Raw genomic sequence first — 26,695 nt, 5'->3', positions numbered from 1 at the left:
TTAGAAATATAATAATAATAATTTCATGAGACTATTTCTAGCCGAGTGCAGCCCTTGTAAGGGAGACCCTCCGATGAGGCGACATCTGCCATGTGTAGGTACCCGCGTGTTATTGTGGTGGAGGATAGTGTTATGTGAGCTGCAGGGATGTTGGGGACAGCACAAACACCCAGCCCCCGGGCCATTGGAATTTATCAATGAAGGTTAAAATCCCGCGACCCGGCCGGGAATCGAACCCGGCACCCTCTAAACTGAAGACCAGAACGCTGACCATTCAGCCAACGAGTCGGACCATATTTAGAAATACTGTATACAGTATCATGTTTTGTGTAACGGTGGTGTTGATTCGAGTTTTATGGCAAAAAAGCCGATGTTCCGTGTAATGCGGGAACTTGTCTAATTCAGAAAACAATTTATCAAACTGTCTGCCTAACTACAGATCCTTGGATATCTAGGAATACGAATTTTATAGAAGAAGGTTTCGAAGTATTAGTTCTGAGAATGTAAATGGGCCATTACAAAAATTCTTGGAATAGTCAAGAAAGCGAGTGACGAGATGGCGAGGGAAAAGTGGGAGAGAAGAAAGCGAGTTGCTGTTTACGTACTTACTAGTAGTAGGGTGGTGTGGTGGTTAGGGGCTGCAAGAAGCTGCAGGTTTAACAACTGTGCCTCCCAAAACCTGATCTGCAACTTGTAAAATGGTACTTTTATTTCCTAATACTACAGTGTAACAGATACGCAGGACCATGATACTGGAAAGTAACCGTTTGTCCCATCCCTACTAGATAAACATATGGGCCTGGGTCGCCATTCATTCAAATGATATTATTATTATTATTATTATTATTATTATTATTATTATTATTATTATTATTTCAACTTCCCATCAACTAGCGGGTAAGGCCGTACCCAAAAAGGGGTAATGTGGGTTCAAGCCCGCCTCCCCGCAGAAATAAGATAGAACTTGACATACAACCTGTGACAAAGTTCGGTGAATGAAGTCAGAACGGTCGATCCGGCAACACTGGCGAGATGTAACGTTGCGCTTGCGTAGCAGCAGGTTTTGACCACCTGCTCCCAACGTTGTTCAGTTGAACATCGTGTGTGTATGCCGTGTAAGACATGTTTGACACAGTGCGTGTTTAATGTGTTGGTTCAGAACTGCGAACAGGAACATGAACGACCAAAAGATCAATGTACAGTTTTGTTTTAAGCTTGGCAAGACACCGAAAGAAACGCATTCGATGCTGGTACGTGTTTATGAAGATCAAGCACTGTCCTTGAAGTGTGTTTACGTGTGGTTCGCCCGTTTTCGAGGAGGCCGGGAAAGTTCTTTCTGACAACCCCCGTTGCGGAAGACGGGCGACCGCCGTCAGTGACGAAAACATTGAGAAGGTGAGGACATTAATCACGAACGATCGGCGATTACCTGTGCGCATGATAGCGGATGAACTGCAGATTAACCGTGAATCCGTGCGACAAATCGTTACCCAGAAGTTAGGGAAGAGGAGAACGTGTTCTCGTCTTGTGCCACATCACTCGACTGACGATCAAATGCAGGCACGTTTAGAGGCTTGACAGGATTTTGCCGAAACGGCGGATGCGACACCAAATTTCTTGAACTGTATCGTCAATGAGGATGAAACCTGGTGTCTAAAGTACGACTCTGAAACGAAACGGCAAAGCATGGATGGCGTTATACGGGATCCCCTCGTCGAAAAAAGATCAGAGCCGAAAAGTCACGCATCAAAATGATGCTCATCACCTTTTTCGATAGTCAAGGCATTATCCTCAAGGAATTTCTACCTGGGGGAACGGCGTTGAATGCTGCACGGTACATTGAAATTTTGATCCGTTTCATGAAACGTCTACGCAGGGTACGATCCCAATACGCACAACAAGGTTCATGGTTTTTGTCCATATTCCCACGACTCAAACTCGCTTTGAAAGGAAAGATTTGACGATATTCCTGACGTCCTACGAAACGTGACGAGGCTTTTGAACACCATCCCAAAGGAAACCTTCTTGCAAAGTTTTCAGGACATGTATCGCCGATTTCAGCATTGCGTAGTTAGGGAGGGGACTATTTCGAAGGACAGTAAGGTTAGTGTCGTGCATTGTTCATCTATGTTGATAGTGCAGGGCTATTCACCGAACTTTATTGTCACAGGTTGTATATAAACAGCACACAGGGCCAACGGGTTTTCGAGAACTGAACCCATCAAATCAAAACCATTATGAAATCAAGTATGTGCAAACTAAAATAATTGAATTTAACCAATTATAGAAAACTGTGCGGTTTTTAAATAAATCTACTTAACAAATTACTGAAAAAAGTAACTTTCAGTGTCCTAATTTTGAATTTTCTTTGGAGTAATTGCATTTGTAAAACTAACTTGCGTCAGCCGATTGACGAACTGTTTGCAAAGAGAACCTCTAGCCTCAGGATAACCCAACAGGTGTGGTACAGAAATTTTAGGAGAAACCTAACGTATGCGGAGCACATTTCTCCTATACTCTTGAGTCAACTCAAGTCCTGAGCGGTTCCTTTGACGTTATACATGTTATACAAAAGCTGCTTACATTACCGGCCAGGTTCAGGAAAAGAACGGAGTTGGAGAAGGGCAAAGAGAGGAAGTGATCACACGCGGAAGGATATTTTCCTCAGTTTGTCAGTTGACTACCGGTATAACATCAAAGAGACACAGTCATATTAGGAAGTGATCACACGCGGAAGGATATTTTCCTCAGTTTGTCAGTTGACTACCGGTATAACATCAAAGAGACACAGTCATATTAGTTGTTTGTTTGTTTTCCCAACCCGAAGGGCCATCCTTTCAGTAAAGAAATGCAACAATGAAAGGAAAGTTGTTTAGTCTCAAACAGTAAGAAGTTATCGCAAGGCTCACCATTGGTCGTTTTGACTCCCAGTTAACTGGTTAGTTACTGATAGTGATGATTTGATCGCGATATCGCGAGTTACTTTTTCTAACGTTACAATAAACCAACAAGTTTTACGGAAATGTATAACAAAATGCATAGTTACGAATGAAAGAGCATCGCTTTTATTTCAGTATAACCCAATAAATACAACACACATACATATATAGGGTGGTCGGAAACAACGTGAACGAAGTATATGAGCGTCAGAGCGTTGGTCATACTGACGAGCAATTAGAAAATATTACGTCGATATATCACGCCGTTGTCATTTTGTTAGTTGTTGAAGTTAGCCAATCAGATTGCTTCGTGGACGATTTCAAATGGGCTTTACGGGCCGGTGTTGCTAAATCTGCAGATAGATAGATACCACACGATCACAAGATATTAGATACCAAACTAGTCTGACACGGACATGAAGCTGGCATATTTAAGCACCTTTAAATGCCACCGAACTAATCCGGGATTGCCGACGCTAGTGGCTTTACTATTTTCTTGTACGTCGCACCGACATAGGCAGGTCCAGAAGTGCTAGAAGTAGGGAAGGAATAAACCATGGCCTTGTTTAAGGCATTTGCCTGGTGTGAAAATGGAAACCACAGGAAACCATATTCAGGGCTGCCGACAATGGGGTTTGAACCCACAATCCCCCGAAAGCAAGGTCACAGTTAAGCGACCCAAACCGCACGGCCAACTCACTCGGGACTAGTGGATTAATGTCATGCTAACTCGGATAGCTCTTCGGCTACGATGGGATAGGAAAGGACTAGAACAGCGAAGGAAGTTACCGTTGCCGTAATGAAGGTCTAGCTCCAGCATGTGCGTATGTGAAAATGGGAAACTACGGAAAATGACCTTCAAGGCTGCCAATGGTGGGGTTCGAACCCACCATTTCCCGAATGCATTATCAGTAGCAGTAGTACGTCCATCTAATGATGTCCTCAACACGCTCAATATTCTTTAACTGCTAAGATACCAATCTGGCGTTCCGACATAACTCTGTAGTTAGCTAGAGCAAGATCAATTACTGTCGATGCACGATGTGACGTAAAGAGAAAATGCACTTCAGGAGTGTAGAGCGAATAGCAGTTGTATAAAGTTAGTCAACCATCAATGGCTATACATTCTTCAATACCTCCTGTACGTAAAACATGGAAGCTCATTATCTAGATTCGCTGAAGCAGTACAAGAGCCTAGAATGCTGAAAATTACGGGATTAATCCCCCGAGTGCCATCACGATTGAGGTTATCGACTAAAGCTCTGCCATAACCGATGGGCCAAAGATTAATGGTTGTCCCTTATACGGAGCTTCGTAAGCTGGCAAAATTTCATCTCAACTTCCCGCACGGAAGAAGATATGAAAATATCATAGGACAAGCAAAATAGCAGTCGTCAAAATAAAACATTACAAGCGGATCATTACATGCAGAATGACTTCCGGGAGCATGTAAATTATTCTATTTAGATTTACAATAAGACGTGATATTTTAAAAATACGCATAACTGTCGGTAAAAAAAATAGTTTCGCGAAGCGCAGTAACCTTACTACTGAAATATCAAGTATGGGTAATGAAATCTCCATCATCACATCGTCGGGTCATTTCTGACATATCTGAACAAGATATGTGTCACCGCTACATCCAGTTGTTAGTGTAGTGCTGCCCATAGTGGGGATGTAATCCACATCGTTTTTTGAATGCACGAAGACTCAACACCAAAGACCAGACTTCATCAAAGCTCTCGTGCAGTTTGGAGCTCAAAAGCCAACAAGTGTCGAACTATTATTATCCGCAGGAAAGTTATAATATACTGTGAAATGGCCTCCCTACTGAAGAAAAGTGAAGTTAAAATATGAGGTAATCCAAATTTTCTAAACTGTGCAGTGAAGGGTGTCTAAATACATTAATTCAGTGAAATTTTTATTATTGTGGTTGCTGTCATCTCTGTGCTGGAGTTTCTCATGTACAGGGATCTCAGCTGATATGGACAGAATGAACATCTATTTCAAATAAATTATGTAATTGTTTGTGTATTGTGTGTAATTGCGACGTTCAACTATTTTTTAAAATGTCTATGTACAGTGTTGATGACCAAATGTCTCCTGGACAAGGGCCATGCCAATAAAAAATAAAAACCCATTTCAGGAAGAGAAGTCAATGAACAGTAGGCGCTGAACTGGTGCCCATAAAATACGTAAGAAAGTACACCTCGGTCCACTGGACTCAATTTTTTTAAATTCTTAGTACAAAAGGAAACCACGAAGTGAAATTAAATATTGTACATTTAATAATGGTTTAATGTTACTTTTTAAACTGTATCCCTTACTTCTGGTTACCTCTAAGGGAGGTTACGTAAAAATTATTAAAGAAGAGAAGACAAAACTTGAAAACCAGATACATAAAGACGTGTTCATGAACCATAAAGTCATTTGAAGTAAATTTTTCAGGAGAAGCAAAAACCTTCGTATCATTAGAAAGCTGCATTCTAGAGAATGGTTTCAATTTTGTGCTACTTGCCTAACTTGGTAAGTTGTCATGTAAATTTTGTGACACTAAGTATGTTGCACATACTGAAGTAAGTAAAATAATTTACAACGCTGGACTTGGGATTGTTCAGCAAAAGAGAAAGTAATATTTGTTTAAAAGTTTGTTGTACGTCTTGTAATACCTCTATTAATAACAGTTAGAAGCACAATACAAACCAAAGAAAATGAATGATTTTTTCACCTCTATTTGTGTTAATTCAAAGCACACTTTTCACTTAGTCACATATAATCTACTATAACGATGGTGTTATCTCCACTTAAGAGCAAAATGAAAACTGAATACACGTTTTTTAACCCTTCCAAGAGGGTACATTATAAGAATTAGCCCAAGTACACTTGTAACTTAGTCACATAATGACATTTCATCTTCTGATGGTGATGGTCGTGTTGGTGAGAATCCCCGGAGACCCTCGGAGAATGCTGCACCTTGTAAGAGAGATACTTCACTAACCACCGGAGATTTTCCAGCTTCTCACCTTTTATTGGCAACATGTCTGTATAGAAGAGCGGGGTATTCAGCGCCACATTAGTAGATGGTCGTTTCTTGAAATGGTAGGCCTACATGAAAAAGTCGCATCCATCCATGGTTTCTGCTACTCGCACTTTTCCAGGGATTTTGTTGGTGTATTGAAATACCTTGTATTTGGGAACAGAGAATAGTTAGCCCTTTTGCTTGATATTGTACAAGGCCACCACCCGTCGCGGCGTTGCCCACACCTGCTGCAAGGAAAATCAACCCAAGTCCTTGAACTTAGGATGTTGTTCCATTCATCTACCAATATTCTGTTCGAAAACATTGACTTGAGATATTTCTTTATGCACGCCACAAGCACTTGGAATAACTGTCACAGGGGTGGCAAAACATTAAAATCTACAAAACATGAACTTGGGATGTATTTCCATTTAGGTCTTCAATCGACATTTTACATTTTTACATGAAATAGGTTTTCTACGGATATGTAAACCAAATCAGGATAACCCATTTCTGCAGGCTTGGTTTAGAGTTTCAACTGCAATGTTTCTTGCTTCATAACGTAAATCCTTTATGTAAATAGTAAGAACAGGAGCAATAATATTGGCAACGTAATAAGGACGTCAGAAAAGGGAAGGAACGATTGTTAAAATGAGAAAAAGAGAGATTAAAGTTGCTGCATACGTTTAAATTACTGAATACTTCAAAGCTAAGCGACTCACACTAAAGGGTTGACAATCTTAATAATAATGTTATTGGTTTTATATCCCAGTAACTAATTTTTCGGTTTTCGGTGACACCGAGGTGCCAGAATTTTGTCTCGCACGAGTCCTTTTACGTGCCGATAAATCTACCGACACGGGGCTGACGTAACTGACCACTTGCCATCTTGGGCTCAAAGCCAGAGCCTTAACCACCTAAGCCACTCAGTCCGGCACAATTTTATTTCATTTTGATATCTAATGACAGTTGGTGTCTTCGTACTGAAACACGAAAGGAAGGTGCAGCGATTCTCCACACGTAAAACAAGACTGGTTTGTGGAAAACGATCAAATTCCGAAATAAACTGCAGAATAACAGAGCTTCGGAACTGAACTGTTGTTATTAGTCAAACAAACATTACTTTAGTGAATGTTTCATTTAAAATTTATTTTTAAGAAATACGCTAAATACATAGTGTGTTCCAGTCGATAACAACAATACACGGGATTAAACAGATTAAAACTGCTTGCAGTTACCAATTACCAACGACAATCAATGATAGAACATGATTTTCTACAAACAAAAATGATATTGCCCAATATAATTTGGTATGAGGTTGCCTCCGTAGCAGTAAAACGTGATTGGTTCATCGGGAAGACATGGATTCGAAGATCATGTATTTATTTTTTGTATTCCATTTTCTTGCTGGTGGCTTAAAGGCACACTAACGCACTGAAGGTTTTCGGCGATGCAAGGTTGATAAAAGACTAGGACCGGAAAGAAGGCGGCCGTGGGCTTGACTGACATTTGCCTGGTGTGAAAATGGGAAACCACTGGCAACGGTCTTCAGGGCTATTAACAGCGGAGTTCAAATCCACCATCTCCCGTATGCAAGCATACAGTTGCGTAATCCAAACCGCGCAGCCAGCTCGCTCCTTCGAATTCCATTTCTGAACACACACACACACACACACACACAATATGGTTACTATGGCGTTTGTTGTAACGTAATATGAACGATATCGGCATTTTCCAGGTGAAATATCGAAAGATTAACTCTGGGAGAAATTGAAAGAATGAGTCGACAGCCAGAAATAATTATGGCAGTGGCAGAAATATAGTGAGGAGATAATGGTAATGGAAGTGTGCAACTGATTTCCTTGCAATTCCCTTACTGGTGTTCAGAGTTTGCAACGCGAAACAAACATATGTATCGTGCTATAAGCCACCTTGTGCTGTCATGCGTATTGTGGTAGAGGTGCTGAATGGACTGCTGAGGCGCAGCATTCCACGTCTGTTTCAAGTTACACAGCCAATTTCAGATTCATCGCAGGTGTTGGGAGACGAGGGATGTTTCGTCCCATCCGGTCGCACAGATGCTAAATTGGAGAGAGATCTGGACATCAAACAGGCCATGGTAGCTAAGACATTCTTCAGAGCACGTTGTGTATTTCAACAGCTTGGAGACGGGCGTTATCCTGCTGGAAGACTAGATCCCTGTGGCTGTGCATGAAAGGGAGCAGGACAGGTTCGATGACCTACAGAATGCATTCAAGTCTTTGACAGAATGTATACTACGGTTATTACTGTCCGGATGATGACGAGACGTGGTCAACAACAGCACGCCACTGATTACCACAGAAGGCGTGTTTTGTAGCGAACAAAGACGAATGGAAGTCTAACCATAAGAATGCGTGACTGGGGACCTATGTCGGTAGACGATTTATGGTCTGGCCGGAGATTCCCGATCAAATGTGCATTGCTGTGACGGTGCGATCTGCGGTATGTAACGATCTGCTTGATGCACTGGTCATTACCAACGAGGTGGTTTTGAAATTAGAAAATGACGCTTCAATACCCTAAAATATTCATATGGAACCACGCTTCGCTTGAACATTTCACCTGGACTACGGCACATCAGAAAATTGTGTCACGCCATAGAGGCACACTCATCCTATTGACATTTTGATGGTTCGCAATATCTGAATTCCAAATTTAAGATGGAAAATTGTTCATCTTTATTTATTCATCTGGTACTGATACTAAAATCTTGCGTTCTGCGAAACTTTCATACAAATAGGTTATCCTGTGTCACTTTATCATTGTATTGCACTTGATACAGACACAAACTCTTACACTTCTTCTGATTTGTTATAAAATATTTAACTTCACAATCTTATTTACGATGTGTATTTAAAGAATGGCTTATAAACAATTAAAATGACTTAATAATTAGCCAGGTACCTATATTTTTTAAACTTATCATTCACGGATTTTTTCGTCGGGATACATTGAACTTTTAACCATAAGAGAGGGGTAGAATATCGTAATAGTTTGAGAACCTCTGGTCTATACCAACGTGCTTCTTGAAAATCAGCTGTACGACTGTACAAAGGCACCCACGATTCCGTCTTCATGACACGACACGACGACATGGCAACTCTCCCTGTCACAAAGCGCACTTCGGTATTTCCAGTCTGCAATCTTGTGATCGGTGCCTTCGCAACTCCTATCAGTGTATGCAGAGTAGGCTCGACGCTGGTAGGTCCACGGGATACGAATGTTATTGTGGAAGAAGCGCTGGAGAAGAACAGTGAGTATTCAGTACCACTGGCTGCTTTCGATATGGTAAGATACCTCATATTATTGTATTTATTCTTCTTGGGCTTCTTCCTAATTTCTTGGAGTCAGTACTTTGTGTGGATTTAGCCCAGTTTTATGGCCGGTTACCCTTCTTGACACCAAGTCTATGTTGAGAAATGTGTTCACTGTGGCGTGTTTTTGTGGTGGTTTGTAGCATGGTGAATTGTGTGTGGATACAGAGATTAGTATTAAGACGAGCACAAACTCCCAGTCCCTGAGCCAAAGGAATTAACCAAGCACGGTTAAAATCCCCGGTCCGGCCGAGAATTGAACCCGGGTTCTCTGAAACGAAGGCCACGAAGCTGACCATTGAGCCAAGGAGCCAGGCCTGCATCTACATTTGTCTGAAGAATAGAAATACATCCTCAGATTCTTGTAGAACGAAACATGTCATTCTTTGTTTAATGGTGTGTAGCCTATGTTTTTTCCATGTGTGTTACACAGGTAGTGTTAAAATGTATATTGAAATTGTGTGTTTGACAGACAGGAGAGTTCCTAAGTTACATTTAACTAAGTCGACGCTAGAAATATAGCTTCCTGCTTAACAAATTAGAATGATTATTTTACGCATATATTTTCAGATTAATTATTCGCGTCATGAACCTGAAAATTAATTATTTTTAGTTAATTTACACGTAAAATCTAAGAGTAGTTTACAGTTTCGGTGCCGTTTACGTGTTCATGTGGAACATGGTTTTCTTGTGCTTGCTTTAAGCATGTTTATTCTGACATGATAATGTCAGTTTTACTCAAGCGATACACTCACTATCTTTGTTTTCTTGTTAAGTTACTTTAAACTGAATTTCAGAGCATTATGCTTCAATGACGAGTACATTTGGCTTTATCAAATGTTAGGTAATAGCTAACGATTGGTCCCAGTTACATTGGAGTTTGTGTCGTCGCAATTAAGGGTCCAATCAGTGATTGTCTGGTATCATGTTTGGGATTTTAATCGGTGGACAACCTTACACTGGATGGAAATTTGGAGATCGAAATCTGAGAATATCTTTCACATGCAAACAACTTAACTTACAGTCTAACTCGAAATAAATATTTCGTTTTCAGGTTTCATTCTTTGAATTAACAGCGGTGTTAATGCAATGCAACCTCAGAAGGACATTGCGTTAATTAATAAACAAATAATTTATGATAATTTTCAGAGAATTTTCTCTAAATATTTTTCTGCGTCTTCGCGTAATTTAAATTCATTTAATTTTTCTTCTTCTTTGTCTTTTTTAAATTTAATCAAAAATTAATAAATAAAACTCCATTTCTACTTATTTATAGTAGTTAACGTATTCTTTAGTACCCTGCTGAGCATTCGACGAAGTGAAAGAACAAAAACCACCCCCGTGAGATAAACAAGAGTCCGTATTTGTTTGCGTTGCTGAGGTCCTGAGAGAAGCTCGACGACGAGGGTACAGAACTAAGGGAACTGTGCGATAAATTTCGTAATTCTTTGAAATTATTTAAGAAAAAAAGAGGTAAACTACTGATAAGGAATATACCACCCGGGCGACTGCCCTAAATGCAGATCAGTGATGACTGATCGATTGACGCAGATACTGTGTTAGTTCGTTAAAGATTTAATTGAAATATCACCCACCTGGAAGGCATTAGGAGAACACAGCAAACCAGTGAGCAGATCAGTTTGACTTACCTGGAAGAAAGAAAAATAGTTTTACAATCAAAATAAAATTTTGGTTCATAGATAAAATCAAAATTTTAGTCTGATAAATCCACAAAAGTAAAAGAAAAAAACTCTAGATTTACACTGAACACGTCAAAAAAGGAATGCTTTATTATATAAACTACAAGTGTATCTGGTCATATCCATGGATACTGAAACGTCACGCCACCCAGATCAACGCTCCACCACCAAGTCCACTGAATATCATCGAATATGAAACTATCCAATGGCTACCGAGCATGTGAAATAGACTGGATAAGATGTGTAAGGACGTTTACACAATGGGCGGAAGAAACACTGCGCGCACGCGCGATCAAATGGGTGCTTACACACTCAAGAGTTTCAGCCGCGGTGCACTGTAGGCTGCTTCTTCAAACAGTATATATAAAGCCCCATCTTCTCACTTTGATTGGATTGATCCAAATAAGACGATCTATCATTCTGCTATTCCTTCGGCAGTGGAACAACCAGAGTGCAACGCTTTTTTTTTAACAATTGGGTTTACGTCGCAGTCGCACCGACGCAGATGGGTCTTATTGCGACGGTGGGATAGGAAAGGGCTAGGAGTGGGAAGGGAGAGGTCGTGGCCTTAATTGAGGTAGAACCCCAGCGTTTGCCTGCTATGAAAATGGGAATCAAGGAAAACCATCTACCGGGCTGCCGACAGTGGGGTTCGAACACACTACTGCCGAATGCAAGCTCACGGCTGCGCGCCCCTAACCGCACGCCCTACTCACTCGATGAAGAACCTTTTGTCGGTCCATTTTGTGTTATAGAAATGTTACTACTTACGTTAAAAAACTATACATAAAGCGAATGACCTTTACTACACAGTGGGCATAATGAAATTTCAGTAGTCCAACAAGGTTAAAAGTACACTTTCAATCTCGAAATCCTTTCAACTGAGCTGACAAGCGGCGGGATTTTGCACGCCAATTTATTAAAGTGGCGGCGGTACATATTCCGACGCGGCAAAACCGCCCAATCTGTAACAGGCCAAACACCGTTAAGCTCTACCAATACCAATTCGGAATATAACTTCAGTCTTTCCTTGTGAGCAAGATATTACATCAAAGCAAGAAACGAAAGTGGGATAAAATCCAGAAAGGGTACTAAGCCAACAGCTTAGCTGGGTTTAAATGGCGGGTTTTGTGAGGATTCTGAAGCTAAACAACACTGGGAAATGTGACTAACTGAATAGATGGACGCATATGTTACTGCAGTTGTTAGTTATCTACTCTTCGAATAATTATGCAGATGTCTTGAAAGACAGCCAGTTCTGCATCCCAGACGAATCCCGTGATAGTATGCAACATACAGGCTCTTTCCCATCCCCTCTCTTTCTCTCTAATACAGCCATACGACGCAGGTTGACAGGCCAACCATGAAAAGACTTTTTTAAAATGTATTTGTCATATTCTTACAGTTTTTAATGTGCTGAATCCGAATATGATAATTCTTCACATTTCTTCACATTTCCAAACGAAATGTTTAATAAAATTAAATTTGTAGCAAATTCGAAGGTATTTTATACAGTACTGAAATACGCAAAAGTGGGTTTGAATTGAGATGGCAGTGGTTGCACTGGTCTGTAGTATATATAGACTCCTGATCGCCACCCTCTTGATATTTTTTTCTTTTTGCGCAAGAACCTCGTGGATCCGGAAAACGTCATGTTTAAAATACTGCAGAGGATATATGGCATATAGAGTATTTTATACATATCGCAATTTTAGATGCTGTACAAAAAGAAGAGAGTATACGGAGGATTTGAAAGGAGGACGGTTATCAGTCACAACATTGGTTAAAACAAAGGGTAAAGAAGACAATATGCTCTGAATACTGGAAATGAATTAGTGTTTGCTAAACAGATATTTCCTCTAAGCGCCTCTTCAGAAATGATAACACTCTGACGGTTCTGTCATAATTCCTCGATATTCAATCGAAGAAAATTCACTGGAGTAAAACCTGGAATATCAAGAAATAAGTGTAAAAGATATGATGGATATAAAAAGTTCGAAGAGTTGTATATGATGGCATATGTACGGAAAGCATATCTCAAAGAAAGACAAACAGTTCTATGATATTTATCCGTGATGTAGAGTTACCGCAAAAACTAGTAGAGAAAAAAGAATTTCATAGCATTCTCGATAGAATTCCCCTTCCTCTCTACAGTTTGAGGAACGCGGTATTAAGTGGATTACGCCCCACATTAGCGGCGAGTGACTTTCATCGCTTTTCCAATGACTGATGAGTATCTCTACCCTTGAATTTGGACTACTAATTTCTCAAGATTTTTTATTCGCATTTTAATTTCTGTTTATCTGTACAGACACAATATACACATTTTCTTTCATTAAGATGAACTGTGAGAAGAATAATATATTTTTATAACAATGATAACATTATTATAATTCAAATAAGTTATATAATGATAAATTATTACTATTATTGTGTTCGTGGTGTGGTTTCCTGCAGTCACGTCCTAGTTCGTGAACCAAGGGTAACGGCCGACAGGCCTAGTATAATCGGTCCTGAGAGTCGGGATTCCAACACCTCCCCCGACATACAGATAGTCGCGAAAGCATCCAACCGGTCACTGGCGTGACCGGAAATAACTGCCTGTACTGGAAAGGTAGCAAGGAAATCCATGTTGTAATATTTAATACTTGACAATGATCCCGGCTGGCCTTCTGACCCCAACTTGGCAGGTTCGATCCTGGCTCAGTCCGGTGGTATTTGAAGGTGCTCAAATACGTCAGCCTCGTGTCGGTAGATTTACTGGCACGTAAAAGAACTCCTGCGGGACTAAATGCCGGCATCTCGGCGTCTTCGAAAACCGTAAAAGTAATTAGTGGTACTTAAATATCATTATTATTTATTTATTTATTTATTTATTTATGTATTTATGTATTTATTTATTTATATTTATTTGTTTATTTATTTGAGAAATAGAACGTGATAATAAACAAAAATCAAATAACATTATAAAATAATTCCGACAAGGAGTGTAGCAGAAGTATCCGTCCACTTGCTCCTCACACGCACTTGACTCACAGAACAAGTAACTCTTCAGTATCCAGTCGAATTTCCTTTGGCAGCAATGACATATCGAAGCCTTTTCGGCGTGGACTGGAATAGGTTTGCCGTGATTTCTGGGACTACCTTCTACTCTTTACACTTCAAGAAATGTTGGCTTCCATCTTCCCTTACATTTTCCTCGTTTTGCCGCCGTCTCTGTTTTAGTTCCGCCAATAAATGCCCTGTGGTGTTTAAATCTGGCGACTGGAGAGGTGCTTGCAGCGCATAAGGCGTACTGTAAAGCAACCAGTGCTTAACGACCCAGACAGTATGTTTCGGGTTATTATCTTGTTGGACGTAGTAGTCAACAGCAGTCCCTAATTTTCCGACACTGCGATTCAGATGCTGCTTTAAAATGTTCAAATACACTATCCTATCCATTGCTGCAGGTAATATGCAAAAGTTGCTTACACCAGCCTCCGACATACACTTCCATATCATGAGGAGTCCAGACTTAAGGTTTTTACTGTGGATTTCCTCGTTGTTCTTTCTTCGCACACGACGCTTTGCGGTCGTATCAAACAAGCCGAACAATCCGCAAATAACACTCGTTTCCAGACAGTAAGTGGTTTGCTAACATATTGTTTTGTAAACTCCAACCTCTTCCGTCTGTTTATCTTACTTATCCATTGTTTCCTTTTGCTTATATGGCCTTTTATACCAGCTCTGTGTAACACTCGTCTTAGAGTATTGGTACTGATGTTCATCCCACTTCACGATTCTACATCTGCTCGCAGTACGGGACCAGAAACATGCGAATTTTGGGGCACGGTTTATTTATCACAGTCGACGTGGTATTCCAGTCTTCTCAGCAATTTGTTGTAGCGAATGACCTTTATGGAGTTTAACAATTCACTCCCGTTCAACGAGCGTTTTCCTTTATCTTACACATTCTAGCTCAGAACCTGATATTTACGTATTGTACCATCAGCACGTACTGCTTGCAAGAACCCTGACTCGTGTATTTCCCCAGGTTATGATGTTGGGCATCGCAGAGAACATAGAGGATGGATACTTTTGCGTTACCGTTTATTACGCTACGTTCGTAAATTAATGGATTATTAACTGAAAGGGTGGTACACATAGTATAGTATGATACCATTATATCCCGCCTTAATGTTACTTTGCTAGATACTATATCCGGGGCTTTGTGCAGGCATTTGGATGCCCTTTTACGAAAATGTTTATCACAGCAGCTGGTGGACGGATACTTTTGCGACTATCTGTATTCTACAGGTAGGTCGTAGTCCTCGTGACCAAGTGGCTAATACGTACTACCCAATCCACAGTGAATTCCTAAATCGTAAGAGTGAAACATTATCACTAGAACTATAGGTAAGCAAGACCAGCACCCCATTTCACGAACATTTTATTGTTAACGCTCACAATGTTGAGTAAGCCTCGAGCCTATGGTCGAGTAATTTCGTAGAAGAGCGATTGAATGGACTCCAAGATTGCACTGGCACACCGTTTGGAGATCCGAGAGTCGAGCCCCGAAACTAACTGAGGCTATCCTGAGTGGCTTCTCTCCCTTTCCGTTTCTTTTAATTGACAGCAGGAAAAATATCGATATCATATCAATTTTAGGTCCAAGTGCACTACCTCAATACCAATCCCAGTTAATTACCATTTCGCACTCTATGCATCATTCAAAGTAACAGAATTTCTCCTACACATGCAGTTAGCTACACAAGGCCGATAAAGACCTCAAATGTCAGATAAGAACAAACTACAAAACATGACAAGAGACTTTCGCATTTCAAACACTTACAAACAGTTTGATGAAATTAAATTGTTATATGAAACGCAAGGGACTGCACTGAGCACGATCAAAACGCCCGTGAGACGGAACAATAGTTAGAAACTTTTACGCAAATACTCCGGTTTTCAAAATCCGTTTCACGAAGTTCACTGTTTATACGCGCGAAGAACTTTCCCAACTACAGTAGAAATTTGGAGCGTTGATGCAGCATTTCAATCTGAGTACCAGAAAAGTGTGTACTACCGTAACTTTAAAAGCGTAACGATGCGCCTAGTTATGTCTTTGTCTGAACCTAAAGAAATAAAGAAATACTAGAATTTAAACATGTTTAGGATCAAAGATTATTCAATTCCCAGCTTGTCCAACAATGTTATTTTATTTCTGGTCACTGTGTAGGAACGGTTCACTTAGGGTGGGTACTGTCATTAGCTTCTTACCAAAGCGGCCGCGGTTCGAATCCTGACCAATGTATGTGGCTTTTTTAAAATGAAACATACCATCCCTGTGGTTCGAATTCAGCCTAAAACTAGATGTCTTGTGACAATGATAATGATATCGACACGCCTGCTTGCTGTTGCTTTGCTTCGAAAATAACAAGACATTAATTGAGAAGAGAATAACTAAGTACCTGAACTTTTGATGAAGTCGAAAACCATGTGTAACATTTTGCCTACAATTCCAGTGTGATTGGTGCTGACAAGTTAACTTAGTGATGAGGGTGATGAGCATTCCTCTACACAGGCTACGAGATTTCAGAGTTATACATAATCATAAGTAGCTCTTTCTTTTTTCTTTTTTTGCTACTTGTTTAACGTCGCACTAACACATCGAAGGTTTTCGGCGACGGAAGGACGAGAAAGAGCTAGGGTGGGGAGGATAGCGGCCGCGGGCTTAAGGTACAGCCCCAGCATTTGCCTGGTGTGAAAATGGGAAACCAAGGAAAACCATATTCAGGGCTGATGACGGTGGGATTCGAACCCACCACCTCCCAAATGCAAGCTCACAACTGCGCGACCCTAACCGCACGGCCCACTCGCTCTGTCGGAATGTAGCTCTACCCTGAATATTGCGTACGGACCTTTTATCTCCACACTCTTCTATTACTACACTAGCTAATGGCTCGATGTGATCTGCAAAATGTATGGTTACATTTTTTGTCGCCACTAATTGATCAGGATAGGAATACGCTGGATTAAGCTGAGAAAGAATTCTCTAATCTAAGGAATCCATAGGTGAAAATCTAATTATTATAATTCTCGGAACAGCCTGTACATTTTACTACATGAACCCGATAAATATTTATAGGACTGGTGTAAGAGTTAAGGACCCAGCCCATTTGTAACATATGCAGGTTGCAAGTAACTGGGTTATGTGAACTTAACTTACGGTAACTCTAACGGCACAGAAGGGGCTGCAACTGCCAAGAAGTCCACGTTCGAGTGTTACTGAGTAGAAAAGTGGGTTAAGGTCTCACTTTTGACCACCCAAAGGATGGTTTTCTGTGGTTTCCCCACTTTAACTGCGAGCGAATGACAGGATAGTATTTTTAAGTATTCTGAATATTTTGAAGTCATAATTTGTAAACGAAGTGAGCATGACAGCTGTCCGGCTCCTTGGCTGAATGGTCAGCGCAGTCATTTTCGGTTCAGAGCGTCCTGCGTCCGATTCCCGAGCGGGCCTGGGATTCCAACCACGTCTCTTTAATTCCTCTAGCTCGGGGATGGGATTTTGTGTTCGTCGTAATACTTATTTTTCATTTACAGAAACACATCACATTACAAATACAAAAGCACACAATAGTGAACATATCCTTCCACATAGGGTTGGTGTCAGGAAGGTCACCTGGTTATCAAACTGGGCCAAATCCGCTAAAAGTGCCGACACTAGGTAAGTGGAAAAAGGCCAGGAAAAAGAAGTGAGAATGTCTGCTGGTACACATGGGTGGGAACAATGGCAGGCGGGTACTAGAAACAAGATAAACGATAAGTTAGGAATGAATTCCATTTGCGTACCAAGCGAGTTGGTCATGCAGTTAGGGAGATAGTGGGTTCGAATCCCGCTGTCGCAACCCTGAAGATGGTTTTCCGTGGTTTCTAATTTTCACACCAGGTAAATGCTGGGGTTATAAATTAATCAAGGCTACGGCCGCTTCATTTTCACTCCTAGCTCTTTCCTATCCCATAGTTGTCATAAGACCTATCTCTGTGGGTGCGGCGTAAAGCAAATTGTTAAAAAAAAAACAGCGTATAAACCGGCTTCGATGGTAGTGCCACGTCAGGTGAATGGGGAGGATTGGATACATAGGACTATAATGGACTCTGCCATAGAGGATAAGAGAAGCACAGGAAAACCAAAGCAACGATGGCTAGACTCGGTAACAGTTACATGCAACTACAAGACTACATTTTTTGCTTTTAATCCACAGAGACTTATAGAACTTGTGCCGAAATGCTTAATACTATAATGAAGCAGCATATCTATGTACGTATGTATGTACACTGCCGATCAAAAGTTTCCGGACAAGCACTGAACTGTTAAAGAATGGACGGAGATTAATTAAAAGAAAACAACATACCTATTCGAGGAATTGAAATATATATTCTAAAACTAATATTTTACAATAAAACTACATTTTTACATTACATTACAATACGTACACATTTACTCCCACATATCACCAGAACACATCTAACTCTCTTCTCATCAAAGAAACCCCACTTTGCTGCAAGTACACTTTTAACTATCCTCGGCATTCTCGGAAAAGTTTTTCTAACAGTAATGCAGATATACTTTGCCAGGCATTCTGCAAAAAGTCCCACAGCTTTTCCGATGAAGAAGGACACACTTTTCGGACTTGCCGATCCATCTCCTCCCACAGTAGCTCAACTGGTTTTAAGTCCGGGGATTGCGAGGGGTGAGGGCATTTCGCTAAAAAAATCCCGGAGTCTGTTTGTTTTGCAGATAATTCATGCAATAGCGAGACGTGTGTGTGGGGTTATTGTCTTGTTTGAGGACAAACCCACGTTGCTGTCCAGACGGAAGAGCATAACGAGATAGGATGGGACGATAGCCGTTTTGTCCAGCGTTCCTCGTTAATAATAATAATAATAATAATAATAATAATAATAATAATAATAATAATACAGTATAATACCAACTGCATTGGTTATAAGATCTACAATGGCGCTAGGGTGCTGTACGTTTGCTTCTGAAATGAGTTAGAAATTATCAATTAGGGTCTGTCACACATTTACTGTTAATGTCTAAGTCTCAACGAGTGCCAGGAATAGAGCACCTAATCAGCTGAGCTACACAGGCCAGTGGGTTCAACTAAGAACTACCATCAATGGTAAAGAACTAGATGCTTCATTGCTAACGCTTATCGAATATCAGCAGAGCATTTTCAAATGATCCGAAATAAGACGGACCCGTTCGTAAAAAAACAATCAGGAAAACATGGCTGGCTGTCCAAAGAGATCGACAGTGCCGACAACAAAATTCCTCTAATACCCACATGATCTAAATACAGACATTGTACAAATCCCTCCTTCACTCTGCTTGGATTGAAGTGTCGGAATTTAGGAGTTAAAGGCCCGCTGTATATGATAATATTTACGCCCATAATCGAGATATCACCAGACAATAACTTCGAACGATCATTCCATAATTAACAGTCCTCATTTTCGTAGTTAGATTAGCGTTTTATAGTTTTAAATGTATTAAAACGTGAAACTAAGGATATCTTTGAGAATACAAAGAATTACGTGTAATTCTAACGCAGGCCACCAGCAGTCGACTTGACAGAACCAGGCCTTAATGGTTTGTATGTACCACGCATTTGTTTCTTTTGATGGCATATAATCATGTGGTGTGTCCAACATTCCTCCCACAAGTCTTAAGGGTTCGCTGGGGTGCCGGAGTTTTGCCCTAAAATGGATTATGTAAGCTACTAGTAAATCTCTCCTTTATTTGAATGCCCTAAGATGCCGTTACTTAAAGCACTTGAAGGAAGAGGTTAATCAATATTACACTATGATCGCATTGCATGCGTATGTGCTGGACCGTCAGTCGTAAGGAAACAGGGAAGTTAGTAGTTGCACGTCATTGTTGATAACGTAATCATACAAACCACAGACACATGACTTTTTCCTTTCAGTCCGTTGTTTCCTTATGCTTCACCTTTACGTGGTGTTCTGGAACTACAACAGTTGATCAGTTCTGTTTCATCTATTAGTTAACCATGAAGTCCACTATAATAGCATGATACTGTATGTATGCTAAAACTATTTTTCCCCAGTACAAAACGACGCGCGAGAGACATCGTTTGACAATATAAACCAGGACCTAAATCAGAGATGTATCGAAGATAGAGTACGATTCCTAGTACCGAATAGGGATGGGACAAATGGTTACTTTCCAGTATCATGTTCCCGTGTAGCCGTTACACTGTAGTATTAGGCTGGAGTATTACGATTAAAAGTAACATAATACAAATTGCAGGTCAACTTTTGGAAGGAACGTCTTATACCTGTTGTCTCTTGAAGCCCCTAACCGCACCTTAGTAAGTACTTATAAATAGCAGTATTATATCTTCATCTCGCTTTCTTCTCTCCCACTGTCCCTTTCGCCAGCTCGTCACTCACATTCTTAACTATTCCTAGAAAAATGTTTGAAATGACCCATTTACATTCCGAGAACCAATACTACGAAACCTTCATTTATAAAAAGCGCCGTGGCTGCTAGGTAGCTGTGTGCATTCATAGATGTCCAAGGATCTCTAGTTAAACAAACACTAGGACTAAACTATAAAATATATTGATGAACGAGTGTCCTATACACTTCAGATACCGCCGGAATGGTTCTTGAGGAAACAGCACTACCAGGCAAGACGTGAGCAGATTTTAACCCAGCACTTTTTGCTATTTGTTTTTTTGTACGTCGCACCGACACAGACTGATATTACGGTGACGATGGGATAGGATAGGACTAGGACGGAAGCAACTGCGGACTTAACTGAGGAACAGTCCCAGCATTTGCTTGATGTAAAAATGGGAAACCACCGAAAACCATCTTGAGGACTGCCGACAGTGGGGTTCGAATCCACCATCTCCTTAATACAAGCTAACAGCTACGTAACACAAACCGTGTAGCCAACTCGCTCTGCAAAGCCAGCATAAAAGGCTTCAAAACCGTCTTTCGTTATATACAGAAGTTGTGGATATGTGGTAAAGAACAGTGTAAGTGGTTTGTCTAGCGTCTTTCTTTCTTTTCTCCTGTATATCACTCCTTTTTTGCACTGGTAAAAATTACGATAGTCAGCCTCTGTGGTGTAGTGGTTAGTGTGATTAGCTGCCCCCCCCCCGGGGGGCCCAGGTTCGATTCCCGGCTCTGCCACGAAATTTGAAAAGTGGTACGAGAGCTGGAACGGGGTCCACTCAGCCTCGGGAGGTCGACTGAGTAGAGAGGGTTTCAATTCCGTCCTCAGCCATCCTCGAAGTGGTTTTCCGTGGTTTCCCACTTCTCCTCCAGGCAAATGCGGGGATGGTACCTAACTTAAGGCCACGGCCGCCTCTTTCCCCCTTCCTTGTCTATCCCTTCCAATCTTCCCATCCACCGACAAGACCCCTGTCCAGCATAGCAGGTGAGGCAGCCTGGGCGAGGTACTGGTCATCCTCCCCAGTTGTATCCCCCACCCAAAGTCTCACTCTCCACGACACTGCCCTTGAGGTGTTAGAGGTGGGATCCCTCGTTGAGTCCGAGGGAAAAACCAACCCTGGAGGGTAAACAGATTAAGACGAAGAAGAAAAAGTACTTTAGCAGCTTTTGCTGCACTGCCTCACAGGTTGCAGTCGATGCGAAATTTCAGGACGCACAGATTCACGTGATGGGACTTGCGATAGCTTTTCAGGACCTGATATTTGAGTACCATGTACATTATTAGAACTACTGTATATTAGCCGGTAAAATTTTAGAAATGTAAAATTATTATTATTATTATTATTATTATTATTATTATTATTATTATTATTATTATTATGCCTCCGTGGGTCAGGCGGCAGTGCGCCGGCCTCTCACCGCTGGGTTCCGTGATTCAAATCCCTGTCACTCCATGAGAGATTTGTGCTGGACAAAGTGGAGGCGGGACAGGTTTTCTCCGGGTACTCCAGTTGTCCGTGTCATATTTCATTCCAGCAACAGTCTCCAATATCGTTTCATTTTATCTGACATTCATTAATCATTGCCCCAGAGGGGTGCGACAGGCTTCGGCAGCCGGCACAATTCCTATCCTCGCCGCAAGATGGGGGCTTCATTCATTCCATTCCTGACCCGGTCGAATGACTGGAAACAGGCTGTGGATTTTCGTTTTCATGATATTATTATTATTTATTATTTATTATTATTATTATTATTATTATTATTATTATTATTATTATTATTATTATTATTATTATTATTATTATTATTATTATGTACCTTATTTCAACGCGTTTCTAGAAACAATTTTCCTGTAATTGAGTTTTTGTCCACATAAATCTTATCGGATGTACATCCACTCATTCCTTGTCCAGAACACGGAGTGAAACTGGAGATGCAAGGTAGGAAGAACACGCGTAACAGTTCCAAGGAACCACGCTACTGTATGTATTGCCACCAGTAACCCTAATACAAAGCACTTCGAATAACTAAAAAATGTCTATAACCGACCAGCAAGTAACAGGATAGGAACATCAGTACTGCCACTAAACTGTTACAAAAGTATCGCTCGCGCCTGCGCAGAGGGCGCGCTTAAAGCGAACTGCTATGCTTCCTAATATCCGTTAGCCAATCAGAAACTCCCTACCCTTCCCTTGGTTGCGCTGAGACAGTTACTTTTTTATTAGGGTCTCCGGAGGAACATAATATTTCTGGAATAGCTTACTGTTATGGATTAGGATACAGTATCATGTCACGATATGTAACTCCCATCTCTAGTACCGAAGTAGTGGTTGCATTAACTTATGCTTAATTTGCAAGGCATGCCTATACATGCTGGTTATATCTTAAACTAAGAATACCGAGCTCGACAGCTGCAGTCGCTTAAGTGCGGCCAGTACCCAGTATTCGGGAAATAGTAGGTTCGAACCCAATTGTCGACAGCCCTGAAAATGGTTTTCCATTTTCACACCAGGCAAATGCTGGGGCTGTACCTTAAGGCCACGGCCGCTTCCTACCCACTCCTAGCCCTTTCCTGTCCCATCGTCGCCATAAGACTTATGTGTCGGTGCGACGTAAGGCAAAAAAAAAAAAAACTAAGAATATGACACACTGCATATTGGAATGAATGTACCGAAACTGGAAAAATAATACTGAGGATAGCTAATATCCGCAACGTAATCAGATTCCCTGATCTCAACACAGGTCTTATGGCGACGATGGGATGGGGAGGGGCTAGGAGTGGGAAGGAAACGGCCGTGGCCTTAATTAAGGTACAGCCCCAGCATTTCCCTGTTGTGAAAATGGGAAATAATGGTAAACCACCTTCAGGGCTGCCGACAGTGGGGTTCGAACCGACTATCTCCCGGATGCAAGCTCATAGCTGCGCGCTCCTAACCGCACGGCCAACTCGCCCGGTACCAGAGAACTGCAATGTACAAAAAGGTAAGTCAATATAGACTGCACCAGAGAAAAACAAATTTAAAACTACAAAACACTGGACTAAAGAAAATCGGCTCCCAATCTAAGTGTCCCTGGTTCGAATCCCTGCGACTTCGAGTGGGACTTTTAAACAGGTCTGGCGCGAGGTGATAGGAAGGACACCAAAGCACGACCGAAACTGAGCTGTGGTGCTTTACTAAACCCACAAAAACGTAGGAGGGTACCGTTGGAAAAGAAGTATGATACACAAAAGTATGACGAGCATGGTGGATTAGTCACCACTGGTTGTCTGCCTTGACAGAGGAATGATACAATGTGAAGAGACGCTCTGTAATCTCTCCTGAGTCATGGATTTCACGGCACTAAATGGTATTCTCAGAAATTAACAGGAAACAAGCGACGAAAATTTGGGTGACCTACACAACTATTACTGTACTTGCGCAGGTAGGTTGTGCATGATGCCAGAGACACGTACATGGTTACTATGTCATAAATAATCAAATTTTCGTGTGGATATATAGAATACATGGAAGGAACAAATGTATGCGGTATGGGCCTCCTGCTAGTTTAATAAAAACTTACCTTTCCTTTTATTCTGCGTTCCATGCACTAATTGGCGTAATTACAGTGTTCTGGACAGTTCCACGTACAACTTAGAATGGTCGAGCTGAGTGAATTAACTTACGCATAGTTTAGTTAACGAATACAAGAACATACAGCCAATGACGCTGAATACATAGTTTTAGCATAATCAACGTGCCCAACAAGTCATTAATGCATGTACACAGAAATGACAACCCGTTAGAAAAATGTGGGCGTACACACACAAAACTGGTGACTGTGCAGATCGTAAACTAAAGCGATCATCAGAGAGACGAACACACACTCTGCAAAGTTAAAAAGTGGGAAAAAGTGTCTGAAATATTTTAAGTATTCCGATCGATTTAGTAATAATAATAATAATAATAATAATAATAATAATAATAATAATAATAATAATAATGGTTTTATGTCCCACTAACTATTTCTGACGGTTTTTGGAGACGTCGAAGTGCCGGAATTTCGTCCCTCAGGAGTTCTTTTACGTGTCAGTAAATCTTACCGACACGAGGCTGATGTTTTTTACTACCTTCGAATTCCACCGGACTAAGGATCGGACCTGCAAAATGGGGATCAGAAGGCCAGCGCCTCAACCGTCTGAGCCACTCAGTCTGTCACTGCCGATCCTGACTTAGTCCGGTGGTATTCGAAGGTTCTCAAAAACGTCAGCCTCGCGTCGGTGGATTTACTGGCACGAACTGTAACAGAACACCTATGGGACAAACTTCCGGCACCTCAGCGTCTCCAATAACCGTCAAAAGTAGTTAGTGAGTTATTATTATTAAAGCTGTATTTTGAAAGTGATTAGTTTCCAACAGAACCGTACGTATTTAAGAAGTATGAGAAGCAAGAATACGATAGTTCAACTAAAAATGTTTTCTCACTATGGAGTACTAATACCACTTGCAAAGCGAAAATAGATCAGTCAGGTGTGGAGACGTAAGACGCAGGAAAATCTCTGAAGTCCGTGATTGTTGATAAATTCTCCGGAAAAAATGCAAATCATGGTGACCCACGTGCTCACTCACGACAGGATCAAATTTGTTCTTTACCATGCGGAAAGCTACCCAGTATGACGTTAGCTGTCTTTGATTATATACCTTTCGTTAAAGAGCCAATAATTTGCATCATACGGTGCTCTGTCAAACGCAGAGGTCATCGACACTTCATCTAGCCAGTGTCACCTAATGTTGTTCCCTAAGGGTGCAACCTTGCCATTTCTCCTCCGTTACTACTGAAGCCAGCGATGTGTATTTTCTAACTGTTAGGTGGCATTCTTCGTTGCCACTTATACAACAAATCGTCATATGTACATATTGATATAATATCTTGCTGTTATCTTTTTAACTTGGATGATGGTGGCATTTTTCCTTGATATGTGACGAGTTAAGGTTGGGTAACGTACATATTTTTGTATCACGAAAATCACTACTGTTGTACTGCAGAGTGTAATTGAATAAGAATTTCTCCCTTTAGGATAATCAGATGAAAATAGTGGCATGCATAAATAATGCACTGAATAACCTACTTGGTGTAGGGTTCCATCTTAATTTTAATGAATTATGAATAATGTTTAATTGGTAATTTTTGGCGATTTTCGTAAAGAAATATTGAAGTTGGTAACAATGATGGGTCTTAGTTAAGCCTGCCACATTTTTTCAGGGAGCAGTTTAACATTATTTCACCTATAGAAAATAATCCCTCGCTGAGCGTGGAAGATTCATTAGGAATAAATATCTGACGACACACACATGTTGATTCACTGAACCATTGGAGAACTCAACTTGATTCTAACCCAATGTCTACTTAAAGAGTGACAAACTTCAAAGCACCGCAACCCAAAATATATACCGGGTCGTTCAGCAGCCCATTGCGATTTAGTTTTATACATCCCGCTGCTTTTACTGTAATTATGAAATATATCGGTCTCTCTCAAGAACCGGTGTAATATAACTAGATATAAGTTTACGGGATAGAAGACAGCGGGAATCGTCAGCGCCACTATTCATTCATTATGGGTACCTTGAATGAACTCTTAAAACTAGCACAGATACGAAGGACACGTACCCTACAACAGGATGTGCACACACAGACCAGAAGCAGTTACTGCATAGGCTGGAAATTGCGTGCTGCATGTCAAGTTTCGCAATAGCTCACTTGGCAGTGGGAGTTGTGATAGTGGACGGTCCTCGAAGTTTCGAATTCCACGCAGTATTTTTTATTTTGCCACCAATTGCCTGGGATGTGGTTAGGTTGCATACTTGATAGCGTCCACAGACTGATTTGTTTATTTGGCCCTGTAATATGCCGTATGCACCGTGGCATAGAGTACTGAGATGGGTTGGACGAAGATGGGAAGGTGATGGTCTGTGGTTAAGAAAAAAGGCACCCAATTAGCTACGTCGTACATGTTCCACGCTTCGTAGACCACCGGTACGGCAAAGTGTACCCCACTGCTACGATAACAACATGCGATATCAGGTAGGTATGTAGCTGCGCAAACTTCCCTCATTCTAGTCAAAACACAACACTGCCTCGCAATGTAGTCCAGCGAAAAGTATGTGGATATGTCACTCATTTATGGAGAAACTAGACAATGCATACTAGGCATAACGCCTGTATCA

This window comes from Anabrus simplex, chromosome 2 (assembly GCF_040414725.1).
Source record: "Anabrus simplex isolate iqAnaSimp1 chromosome 2, ASM4041472v1, whole genome shotgun sequence".
Lineage (NCBI taxonomy): Eukaryota > Metazoa > Arthropoda > Insecta > Orthoptera > Tettigoniidae > Anabrus > Anabrus simplex.
This window is presented reverse-complemented; position numbering follows the sequence as displayed.